At 35.8% G+C, this 13,397-nt stretch overlaps 1 protein-coding gene across 1 annotated transcript in view; it reads right to left on the reverse strand.

Annotated features, from left to right (window-relative positions):
• LOC149623435 (prolactin-releasing peptide receptor-like) overlaps nt 1-11,458 on the reverse strand; it is a 47,691-nt gene extending 36,233 nt beyond the window's left edge. The window contains exon 1 of the mRNA XM_089853404.1: nt 10,809-11,458. The gene's annotated coding sequence lies outside the window, so the exon portion shown is untranslated. The remainder of the gene's footprint in view (nt 1-10,808) is intronic.
• Nucleotides 11,459-13,397: the final 1,939 nt, after the last annotated feature.

Below are 13,397 nucleotides of genomic sequence, written 5' to 3' on the forward strand. Positions count from 1 at the left end.
AATGAAAATTAATGTGATTTAGAAAAGATTTTAAATTATTCATAAGCGTAGATGCGGAAGATAATATACGAAAGAGGTGTGAATTTTGCCGTGCTATGATTTAGGTTTTGGAACTTTGAATTTCGCTCCAGGAGGTAAACATCCTTTATTATTTAAAGTAGCTAAAGCATGATTCTTTTACATCTTGAATTAAAAATGAGTTTAATTTTACATATGACCCTTTTCTTCGAAGTATCATTTTAAATATGAGCCTTTTAGGCGAAATTAAATTTTAATCCAACAAGTTATAGTTGTTTTAGCATATTGCATAGTTACATTTTTTTAATTAATTTCAAGGTGCTTGGTAATTTTAATTAGGCTTATTGGAATTTATAATCTTGCATTGTATTTATGAATAGTTTAATTTTATTCATTATGAGAAATAATATTTGAGCCTGTGGTTTTTTAATTACTTTGTTATTCCACGCCACTTAGGCTTATGCCTAATTCCAATTTTCCGCTAATTCTGTATCGAGGAAGGCCGCTGGGTCTGCAAAAATAAACCTTGAAGCTAAGATAAGTGCATTTTTATTACGAAAATAACTTCTGTTTCTCCAATACTTCGAATGCCTATGTCATGCAATATCATTTTCCGGATAGCTTTTAATAAATACATCGCTAATACATATTTGATCGCTCTTTGGGTACAAAACATGTTTATCTGATTGCCATATTTTTAGCCGTAATCATGAAAGGAAGAGGGGAATTGGATTATGTGAAAGTTAGGGGCCATGGAGCTTCATATTCATTAGTTTAGTTTTAGATATAGCTTTCAGAATAAACCATATAAAGCCCTCATTTCCAACCCGCGATTTTGCTGGTCTTCTGTTTACTTTATTTATATTTAAGTGTTAGCTGCGTTTGGTTTCGACCGCCGTTGGAGGAGGCTGCCTTCTTCTTTAAAACCAATTATAGCTAAAGAGACTGTAAAGTAGGCATCAACATGTGGGTAAAAATTGTCGTAACTGTGTCATTTCCCTTGAAAGTTATGTCGCGCAACCAAAGATTATGTAAACCTGCTATTTTTATAATAGATATTTCTTGAAACATAAGCTCCATATTATACATCAAAGGCTTTTTATGTATAATCTATTTGAAAAATTGAATAGCGGATGAAAGATGTATTTTTAAATTATTTTGCTTGTTCGGGACTATTTTCCATTCAATTACTCCCAACTGGCGGCGGTATACCCCTTTAAAAATGTAGCTGAGTCGAGTTTCTAAGCTTATCCGTTCCAAAAGCTTCTAGCATACGTACAAATCGTTAGGTAATGTAATCAAGCCAACCCCCTTTTAGCTGCGAAGGCGAAATAGCCATTTTTATGATGAATCGTTCTGTCATATGGCATGGCACTCCTTTCTGTTCATTTTAATGTCCTCCTCTCCTCCCTCTTTTTAGTGCCTTTTGGTCGGACGTAATCCGTAAACGCTCTCTAGGGTACTGGTTTCTTCTTATACAGTTCCGCCACGGATATGAAGATCTAGCGTGGTTGCGGGTTCGAATTTCGTCATCAAAAATTCACCCTTTAGTTACCAAAATATCAGGCATTATGCCGAGGTATGGAGATCGTCTTTCCCTGAAGTTTTGAAGATGCTTTCGCACTCCCCTGGATAATTTGATTTTCTCTGACTTTTAAGAAACAGTTTCACATTTCTACTGTATTTTACCGGGTGTTGCTTGGCACCAATGTCCAGTCTCTGCCTCGCAATGTTAGGCCCTTTTTTAGCTCTCTACCAGAGAGTTCAGACTAACATCTACAGAGTGTTTCTGATAACTTTGCCATAAATTAAGGGGATGTTCTTTGGGTGATTTTGAGTCGAAAATGTAACTTCTATGATATTTTGCCACAAGGGACACTGTTTTCGAGTTATGATTAGAGATGACCAATCATACGCGCTGAATCCCCGAATTAAATATCATATTTTTTTATCTATTGGTCGTTGAAAGAAATTGAAATTAATATCCTAGAAAAAGTTCTTTCCGGAAAATGGTTTGGTGATCACCTTTTACGTTTTAGGATTTCCAAACGATGATATATGTCGCAATCTCTTACCTCGAAATTACCTCATCCAAACTTTAGAAGTAGTACGGCTTAAACTGTTCAAAGGTTGGATGTTATATAAGTTCAAAAAATGAAATAGTTTCTGGCGTTTCAATTTTTTTTCTTGCAATATAGGCCTAGAAAACCAAAAATAAATCGATACTCGTCTTGAAAGAAACCATTTCTTGTAGGTGATCAAAAACTGAGTCGATAATGAGAAAGTTTAGAAACCGAAAGTTTTGATAGTTAAGCGAATGTTAGAAACTCTAATGTCCACGTATATTAATAAGGTACGTGGAATGGGCCAACCAAGTGTGTTTTAAACTGGCAAGACAAAAAATTTAGTTCCGCACTGTAGCTTTCAAGAAAGAGTAAGGATCCCAAAGCATTTAAGTCAAGTAACTGATGTTAGTATCTCGAACCATTTACTTTGACGCTTTATAAAGAAGATATTGCATTTCAGCCTGACTGTTGTAATGTAGCCGATATAGGGTATGTCGTTTGAACCGCGGCTTCTTTTTCCGTGTTTTAGCGCCTGGCAGTGTTGGCTAATTCTCGCTTGTTCGATTTTGGCAGTTCCAAAAATCTATATACTAGAACTTCCCTTTGTTATGTTGCTTGTCGCTAGACTGACTTTATCCCGCCTTTTGGTACAACATAAGTTTATAATATGATCAATAAGTTTGACACAATCTTAATTCGAAAACAGTGGCCCAGATGGTAAAATATCATAGAAATTTTTTGACTCAAAATCGCCTAAAGAACGTCCCCCTTAATTTAGACCAGACTTATCAGAAACGCGTTGTATTTGGTAAAGCAACTATATAATTAACGTTTTCGAGATTTTTTTGACGTTTCACTTATCTTGTTTTACGATAACCAGCGTGATGCACACTTGTTGGAGAACATTTATCGTAAGCTTATGGATGTACTGTTGTGTTTTTTAGTCGTTAAAGCGCGAGCCCTTACAAAAATTGGCTTTGGCTTTTCGGCCGAAAAGATCTCGCACGGACAACTCCGACGGCTTGCGTTGTTTTGATTAGTTTCTCTCCCAGATTCTAGTAAAAGCTTCCTCTTTAGTCTGTCCTATATCCTTACTTTCTTAGATGGGTTGATTTTAAACGATTAAAAGGGCGTATTTGCCGCGGAAATTAAGGATTTGTAGGGTTGATGTTTCAGTATATTACTCTCGGTGTGGCGAAGCCTTACGGGTGAATCCCTTGCTGAGGTTAAAAGTGGGAATTAATTTATTTGTAGCTTGAATGGAACGTTTATATTTAAGCCTTGTCGACATGGCCTTGCTTGCGTCCGGGGTAAGGCATGGACTCTATAATTATGTAGAGGAAGAGAAGTAGTTTTTTGCCATCGAATTACTGTGAGCTTAGCGGCAGAATTCATCCCATTTACTTCCTTCCGCGCTGTGAAATTTCGAGACGAGTCACCTTGACTTCCGGTTTTGCAGAAACACTTCCTCTGGTCCAAACTCAGTTTATTAACTGCTTGGAGCAGTTTTTAAACTCAAGAAGTAGAGGTTTCTGGTCCTTGGGACCAGTTTTTCAATCATACATCTATAGGAAATCTAAGGAGACCAGTTCAATGACTAGTTGATTATTTTGGACACTAGATGGCTCAATGGTACCAAGGACTACTATAAAACATTCTTATTTCTCAGACTGCAAAGCGCCAAGCTTTCCTATCCCCTGTAATGTTTATAATATCCATGGTTATAAGGCTAAAATTCGTGTTTTTGAAAAGGCTTCATATTTATCGCGGTTTTTATTAAAAACGCAACAAAGGGGCTTCTATTTTTATTTACGTAAATTACCTTTTACATTCTGTTTAATTAATTTATTTGGGTATAATTTAGTACTATTTGCGAGCTTTTGTGAAACTTCATTTATCAGTTACAGCTCGTTAGTTTGTTAAAATGAATTCGTATAAGTTTTCAAGCCAAGTTTCAAACAATAAATATTTGAAAATATTTACGATGAATTCTAAACATAGGATGTACCTTAATTATTCCAGGAATTGAAGTTATCCCGAATTAATTTTATCTGTACAATTAAGAATGAAGGAATGGGTATCAATAGAAAATAGCCAAGATTTCTGTTGTCAAACGTATCCACTAAGGTAGAAGTCCCTATACGTGCGTAAGTGCTAAAATTTAACATAATTATCAAACCAACAACAATTTATTTTCGACTCCTCCAATTATATTTCTAGCAATCCTTTATATTGCTTCACAAACCAATTCTGATAATTTAGATATGAAACCGCATCCAAGATCAAGAGATATAATTTGAAATAAGATGTAAATTTACGCTTTTGTAACTTTATACCCTTCAGCTGTACCAGCTTTCGAGAATAGCTTCCGAAACACCAATAACACCAGGTAGCTCCTTCAAACGGATTATTAACAGTGTTAAAATTGAAATCAATAAATTCGCTTCCAACTAGTCGAATATGGTTCGAAACGTAATTATCCGTGTAATGAATCAGATCGCAAAGTTAAGATTAAGGTTGCAAAGTTTTGCATGCATACGGACTCGTGATGAAGATAATCTGATGGAAAGCCGCAAAGCGTATGAATGTCTAAAAGTGAAATCCAAGCATAGGGAAGAGGTAAGATGGAGTGGCAACCCTACCGAAACGCTGAGGATTCTGGGAGGACTTTGTTGCCTTAAGTGGGGGTAAAGACTTAAACGTTAAAGGTATGAAGGTTACCACTCCATCCCTCTCTCCTTCAAGATCAAAGAAGTATATATTAGCAATCTTATTCACATACGTATCTTTTAATTACGCGTTGTTATCGCAGATGGGTATTATCTGAATCCAAAATCAATTTTATGTTTCGATGACCCATGATTAATCAAAACCGCGAGTCATTGAATTTAATTATTTGTAAGATATCTAATCCAATTACGCTCTTGTATAAGCAAACGTTTATCACCTGTACGTAATAAGTGTCACTTCCCAATCGAGCCCAGATCCTGCATATAGACGTCGCAAAAAAAATAATTTATCTCAAGTTTGGTTATTTATTTATCTACATACTTATTTTTGAAATAAATAAATAAATACTAGAGGTAAATCGACAATAATGAAGTTGGATAGCCAAATTTTAAGAAATTAATAAAGAAACATGAATACATGGCGTATCTCAGTGTGGTGCACAGTATGACGGCAAGAATCTAAGCGCTGTACATCACTATTCATGAACGTATGTCATTAGGCGCCACTATTGTAAAATGACCGCTATAGTTTTCACGCGCCTGACCGCACCTTTGCACTTTAATAGACGCATTAATTTTCCCGCGGGAGTTTTATTGCTTATCGCTGAGCAATAAAGGACTAAATCACCGGAAGACTATCGTAAACAACAAACTAGGTGTAAACTAACACCGGATACACGGCGGAATCGAGAACAATCCGGGGAATATCTCGAAAGCGAGCTTCGAATTGAATAAGCGTGTAAAACGACTCTAATGCCATGCTACGATACCCGAAACTACTGATTTTCCCCAAACAATAGCATTGTATAATGAGTGCTCCAAACCGAACAATATTCCTAATTACGCTAATAAATTTTAAACTTTCTATGTTGTTCGCCGCTGAATCGTAACGCATATGCCGCTACGATTATTAATGCAAGGCAAAGCTGTAATCCTTGAAAGTTGCAGGAAAAAAGGGTGTTTAGGCAACCCTCAGTGTCGGGACGTACAAGGGGGTTGATACAGTGCCGTCTCTGCGCACTCTCGTGATACAAAATGACTACAGCGCAGGCGTCAATAAGCGAGATGGAAGGCAAAGTTTTACCCCCTCGTGTCTATCCCTCTTAATATGGTGTTATAGAAAATATGTTTACAAGAAAATGAAGAAATTTTTACCGCAGAATTTGTAGAACGCACCAATCACTTTTGGTATGAATTAAAAATACCTGTAGTGAAAATAGGTTTTATAACAATTTCAACGCCTTTAACAACTCTAGGATGATTATATTGGGAAGGGGTAAGGTGACTTTATGATGTTATGGAATTTAGAATTACCTTTTCTCTCTCCTGTCTTTGTAATGAAAGTGGTTTAATAAAGGTCGACCAGGATATTTAAAATATATTGGCCGTTAGTTTTAAGCTGGTGCTAGACTTGCTTCACTTGTTATCTCGACCCAGTCCCCTTTCATGGAGCCGCTTTTGGCGAGGGAATGTTTGTTAGTATTTTTTTTATTGCTCTTTGATAAGATTTAATTGGACAGCTATAGGTGAGCGTTTGGCAAACAATTCGACGCTTAAAGTGCTCTGTTGACGTAAAAGTTCCTGATAGCTTTTGTTGTTTTGCATTAATAGTCTCGACCCTTCTTTATGAAATATCGATTCATATAATCATTTTTGGCGGGGAAAGAGTGGCGCCAAAATTAACCGTAAAGGGAGGGTGAAAAGGATTATCAAGTGAGGTTTGGGATTTCGTACATCATTTGAAAGTTGCACCTCCTCAGACCAATCGCGTAACGCTATGCCTTCTTGTTAACAAAATTCCGGTGGTATTCAGAATATTTCCCGCCACGAGTGTCAAATCACGCGCAATTTTTATCAAATCTCGCGCTTAATTCATTCGACACGTGCCACGAATTTTTTAATGAGAAGACATTGCGTCACGCGATTGGTCAGAGTTGCAAGTTCCAAATTATCTATGAAATCTCTTAATTGAGCATAACACACATGCTGGACAATGAAAGAGCAAGAGCTTAAAATAACTAAATACAAAGTCTTTTTTTGCAAGCCGCCATTGTTAAACGGTTTATTCTGTGGTTGTTCTTTGAATTTTTTCTAAATGATTGGTACTGAAGAAAATTCATTACATGTATGAGGAATATCAGTTGCAACAGAAGTGAGATGAGACTAGAAGTACTGAGCTAACCAAATGAAAGTGAATATTCATGACAACACAAGAACGGTTGGCCCTCTAGTAGCGGTTTCTGAATTTTCCCTCCAAAACGTGAGACGCTCGCGGTGGTAGAGGGCCGAACTAGATTCAAGCACAGGCGTACGTGTTCCGCGGCTTTAGGTTAGGGGAAGGGGGTAAGAAATGTTTTTGGAACTCGATCAATTTTTTTCTCTGTAGTGTAGGCGCGATGGAAGCGGCATAAAATCCTCAAATTTGTTCACTAGTGTCAGGATCTACTACCAATGCTAAAGCCCTTCACTTCTAGTCACATCTTACTTCAGGTTGCAATTATACACTGATATTTGTACCTTAGACTTTAATAGCAGGGGACTCAAAAAGGTTTTTCAGTTTAAAGGTCTGTTTTTGTTAAAATGCATTATGGAGTTATGATAAAATCAAATCATTCGAAATAGTTCTTTTCCATTCCATAAAAAACCCCTTGGTTTCAGTTCCGCGTTTGAAGGAATATTACAAGGTTATGGAACTTTTTATGACCATAAAGAACCTATTTCCGTCCCTAAAAAGGTCCCTGGAGAAGGAATAAAATGACTGGCACTAAACTTCCGTGTTTGTTTGCCCCCTGGAGTACGCAGTATCTTTATGGCTGTCGTATTTAACCAGGAATGCAATAAATGTGTTCACAACGGTTCACAACCTCACAACAGTTGCTATTAATTAAACTGCAAAAGTGCGTTTATGGAAAGTTAAATTATCCGTTGCAATATGCCAAGAATAATTGCTAAATTATTTTTAGTAAACAGTCCTCAATAATAATAAAATCTCATGAATCGATAGTGAAAAACATCGTAAACAATATTAGTTCAAATCATTTTTGAAGTTAGTAACTTAAAACTATCAATGCCAAATCGAAATAAGCAGAAACCAGAGAAAGGTCGAGACTTGGCGTCGTAAACATCATGTCTTTCATCTATTTGAGCTTTTGGTGAGATGAAATACGAACGAAATCCTTGGTTATTTCTAATTTTTGAAATATAGACCTACTGCTTTATTCATAAACCTTTTTTAAGCTGACTCTCATTCTGTTCAAGATTTGGATGTAAACATAACATCACCTTGATCATACGACATGTTGATCTTCAAACATTTTTCTTAAAATTTGAATAAGATTTATTTACCTTGGGTTTATATCCTATTTCTTGGGGCGTAAAGTTTTTGATCTCGCGCCATTCCAATTTCCAAACATATTTATATGGGCACATATATAACCATATAATTCTAACTAGTACTTTATAAGCAAATATTTTCTATATATGGTCTATGTACATACACCTTTTCATATTAGGTTTTTGTACAGAAATCCATCCATGATATTTGCAGTATAGCATCAACGTCTTTTGCATTTTGAGCAAATGCGAGGGGCAAAAAAAAAAGTAGAAAGAATAAGTACCTCCCTAAAAGGTATTACGTCATTAGAAACCTCGTTAACGCGGGATTAGTCTTTAGTATATTTTATTACTTGAAATAGATTTAGTGAAGACATTGGCGGTTGTGTGGTTATATATTTGGTATTAAACGTTAAATCATAAAAGTAGTTCAATTTGGTTAAACGCTGAAGGGATTTTCAGGTTGTTATTTTAGATTTAAGAAAGAAATCCTGCATGGTTAAGGTTGTAATGAATCCATGGATGAGAAGGAGCTAGTTTCGTTTAGTGTTTTAACGGATATTCTGACCAGGGCCGTCGAGAGGGGGGAGGGGGCAATTTGGTCAGCTTCCCCGGGGTCAGTATAGTAGCTTCTAGAGGTGCGGGCCCCGATTTCGTCAGTTTTTCCGGAACCCACAAACCATCTTGACGGCCCTAGCTGACTCTGAATTTTGTTAATCTCAATGCAAACCGGACCTCGGGGAGGGGGGCAATTTTTTTTTATTCCAGTAATGTTTCAAGGGATGTTGTAATCAAACCTAATTGTTGAAATTAAGACTTAAATCGTTAGAAATGTGTTATAGCTCCTTTGGAAAATTAAGCCTTAAATTTCCCTTTTTATGCGTCTGGGTTAAATGCCGAGTTAGATGTCTTTTAAAACTTTACAAAAGTTCTTTGTGCCAAGAATTTGGAATTTAAGTAGAATCTTCATTGGCTTCGCTTGAAATGGAGCGTTTTCAAAGCAGGTCTACCATTTTCCCCTGAGCTCTTTCCTTTTTCAAATTATACAACTGCTATTTTATACTGATTTAATTTTTAACTTAAAAACTTGACATTTTATTTTCCCTTTAAATGAAACTAGTTTAAATCAAAAAAAAAAATAATAATAATAATAATGGGTTCACGTTTTAACGATTACTTTAATGACATCGTTTGTTTTTATGAATTTTTATTATTTTTTTTTTCTTTCTTTCTTCTCATTTGAAGTCTTATATTGAGCCTTGTGGCTATTGTATAAGCTTAAGTTCGAGGGGTCGGTCATTCATGAAATCCCGTACGCTACCCGTGAAATCCAATTTAAGAAATCCGAAATCAATGCTGATTTCGAAATCAAATAAAAAATCCGAAATCAGCAACGAAATCACAAAATCAGTAAAAAAATCACAAAATCAGTAAAAAAAACACAAAATCAACAAAGAAATCACGAAATCAACATAGAAATCACGAAATCAGAAGCGAAATCACAAAATCAGAAGCAAAATCACAAAATCAGAAGCAAAATCAGTAAAGAAATCGTGAAATCCATTACAAAATTCACGAAATCCAAAATCAAAAGAAATCTCAAAATCCGAAGAAATAATGCGAAAAACCTCAAAATCCAACGAAATCAAGGGAAATATCGCAAAATCAGTCGAAATCACGGTAAAAATAGCAAAATCCGACGAAATCACGGGAAAAAACTCAAAATTCGATGAAATCCATTGGATTTTATCGAATTCTGAAATCAAACAAAATCCGATGAAATCAAACGAAATCCGATGAAATCAAATGAAATCCGACGAAATCAAACGAAATCCGACGAAATCAAACGAAATCAAATTGGATTTCGAAATCCCGTACACTTTTTCCTAAACGTCCGACCCCTCGCTTAAGTTTCTACGTAATTCCAACCTAGTAATTGTTTGGCATTATAAAATAATGTGCATTTAAATATGGTTTTTATCCGCGTTTTGGGGTCGCGAAGCGAATTTTATTAATATTTTGGTTTTAATTTTATATGCATACTTGATTCGCATTAATATTTTCTTGTAATTTGATTTTTAAAATTATTATATCGCATTATTTTAGTTTGAATCGCCTTAATTAGAAGTTGCATGCTAATTTATTAAACTATATAATGTGATTAATTATAATTAACCCATTTCCCAATTTTAATAGCTTCATTTTTAGAGATTAGCATATATTTAACAAACTTAATTATAGCGGGCCCATGATATTCTATTTTCTGGGGCTAAATATGTGGGTTTTAATTTTATTTATTCCATTATTATTGTTGCATTGAGGATGAATTTAATAATTCTCCCATGAATATCGCATTCTGTAGCGTAAGGCAATTCTAATTTTACAACAAAACTATGCGAAATTTAATCACGGTCTCGTGAATTGTCAATTAGAAACTTTACTTATTTTTTTAATTTGATTATAGTTTTAGTGACCCTAGTTAACCAATTAAGATCCTACGAGGTCGTTTGCGTGAAAACCTCTCTGTTACTAAAGAAGTTCAGTTTTTTATTATCATGCCAATTTAAATGAAATTTGTTACATGCCTTTTACCCAAATATCCTACGCACCGAAACAACACCACTTAATTTTAAAATTAGTTTAATTAACCATAAAAACTTACCTCAATCTTATTACAACTTCAAATGGAGCACCAACCAAACCGGGACAGTTATTTAGAAAAAGCACCAACTTTTAATTAAAACAAGTGTCAGTTTGCAACAAAAACAGTCGAAAGTTTACATAGGTTCTTCATTTCGCTAAAAAAATCAGTTTATAGTTTTCAATTTCCGAGGGTCACTGCTTATAATTGGGTATCGATACTCTTGGGTTCTCTTCAAGGCGTGAAGTTGAAGTCGAGCTGAGTTGTTGGTCACTCGAGACTCTCTAGACGAGCTGTTTTTGAGCCTCCGCTCTGGTCAGAGGAAAAGTATGTTATGCGTTGGTGATCTCAGTTCAGTCAGTTCTCTCCGATTCGAGCGAGATCCGTTGGCTCTCTTGATGGGCTCCCGTAAAAGGGTCTTACCCGCTAGACTCTAGACTCCTTCGCCTGTTGCGCCCCCTACGAGTGCTCTCATTGGTTGTAACCGTACCGGCAATGGCTCTTTTGATATATTCATTGCTCTCCACCAAATTGTCTCTCTCTATATATAATATATATCTCTCTTTCTCCAATTCACCAGTTCACCCAAAACCCTGATTTTGTGGATAACTTTGAAATATCCCCTAGGAGAGGAATCAGGCTGTCTGATTTAGTTAGCGTATACTTATGAGACTTGCGTACGTTTCATCTCAATTTAGCTTGCAATGCGTCCTAAGTATCTCTTGAAATATTATCTGAAGAAACTTCGAAATGTACACACGAAATTAAACACTCAACTGCTATGGATAATGGATATAGTTACACCCAACTTGCAGAAAACAGTAGGTGAATATTATTCGCCAGTGCCGAACGGTTCGGGATTTTCATTAGAACTGCATAGTAACGTCACAAATAGTCCCGAACGGTTTGGAACCGCGCAGCGAATAATAGACCTGCAGGAAATGCTAGGTTAACAGTTCTTACTATCGAGTAGGCATCGTTTTAAGAGTTCAGAACCGGTTCAGGATTGAAAGTTGTGGCGAATAATTTTCGCGAGGACGGTTCGAAATTACTACTTTTGGAAGAACCAGTCCCGAACGGTTCGGGACTGATGAATAAAATTCACCTGTTGTAATTCAATAGCTTCGAGTTAACCTTCTTTGGATAACATTCAATTTACACTCAGCTAATTTGATTGAAACAAATTTTATTACTATAGCGCGCCAACTCATGTGTATTATTTTCGTTTTATTTGCATTTCGTAATTTGATTTGGTAATTTTAATCTCAATAGTCTTTTGATTATTTTTAACGAACGTAATTTAAATTATTTCCACCAGGGGAATATTACTTAATTTTATTTTTCTATGATTTACGTCAGCTATTCATTTATTTTCAAATTTGCTTAGAATAATTTTTGTTGAACTTTCGAAAGGCAGTCGACTAAATGAAATGATTAAAGATATGATATATTTCTCTATGTCTGAAAGCTCAGCCCATCGTTAGAACCTTAACCATAAACCCCAGTTTTGGGGGTTTTACTAGCTCGACCTAATTGCTAAATTGTAAGAGAGCTAAAGGGTTGGGATTTGAGAATGACTCCGAAGCAGTTCGCTCGCTAATTGTCGTATTAAACCCCCCCCCCCCACAGCTATGATCCCCTTTCTCGAGATTAGCGAAAATATACAATCGCTATCGCCGCCGCGTCTGGTTTTCGTTCACTCGCTAATTACCTTTAAATTAGGGGCTCAAGTTATTTGCTTATCTTTAATCGTTCCCTTTAAAAGCTCGAGACGTAAATACCCGTTTTGCATAACTGCACGCGTAGAGCTCAACAATAGATGAACTTTTCTATTCTAAATGACTAAATGAGAAGGCGCTTAAAAAGGGCAAAGTTCTGTGTGTGTGATGATGAAATGGTATAGTTTATAAAATAATTGACATTCGTTTGGATCTACAATGGTTTCGGATTCGGAAAATTCAACAACTCTATACAATATACAGGGTGTTAGTGAAAAATCTGTCAACAATTATGTAACATTTTGCCGTTTGAGTCACATTTTCAATTAAGTTGTTTAAGAGTGTTTTACGGATTTAATTAAATTAGAAATCATTGTCTTTCAGTTTCTCGTGTTAATTTTAAGGGGTCATCCGTAAAACACTCCAAACGGTGGTCCGGACGACAAAAATCACAAAATGTCATTTTGGGCGCCATTTTTAGAGATGTTTGTAGATTTAAAACCATATATACCTCGCTTAAAACTTCGGTTTAATCAACTTTAAATATACCTTTTAGTATTTGGCTATAGGAATACACTTCACATCCAATTATAAAGCAACAACCAGTTGGACAGGATCTTAATCCGCTTTGTTTCATCTCATTTAAAATAGAGATTTCTGACATCAATTTTATTTTCACTTTTCGTTATTCAATATTTGATTTTTATCAAAGTAAGCATTTTGGTTCTGGATACGTTCGCTCCGAATGTCCCAAGGGGCTTAATTATTATAAAGGACAAATTAAATTAACTGAAAGTTAAACACACTGGTGGATGGAAGCTCGCTGTTAGTTCCCAGCATGACGTTTATGGCGCCAAGAGGCAATGCGTTCATTACTGGCTTACTGTCTGCT

The sequence above is a fragment of the Phalangium opilio genome, unplaced genomic scaffold (genome assembly GCF_054372755.1).
Source record: "Phalangium opilio isolate 3A_F unplaced genomic scaffold, DU_Popi_V2 ptg000113l_1, whole genome shotgun sequence".
Taxonomy (NCBI): Eukaryota; Metazoa; Arthropoda; class Arachnida; order Opiliones; family Phalangiidae; genus Phalangium; species Phalangium opilio.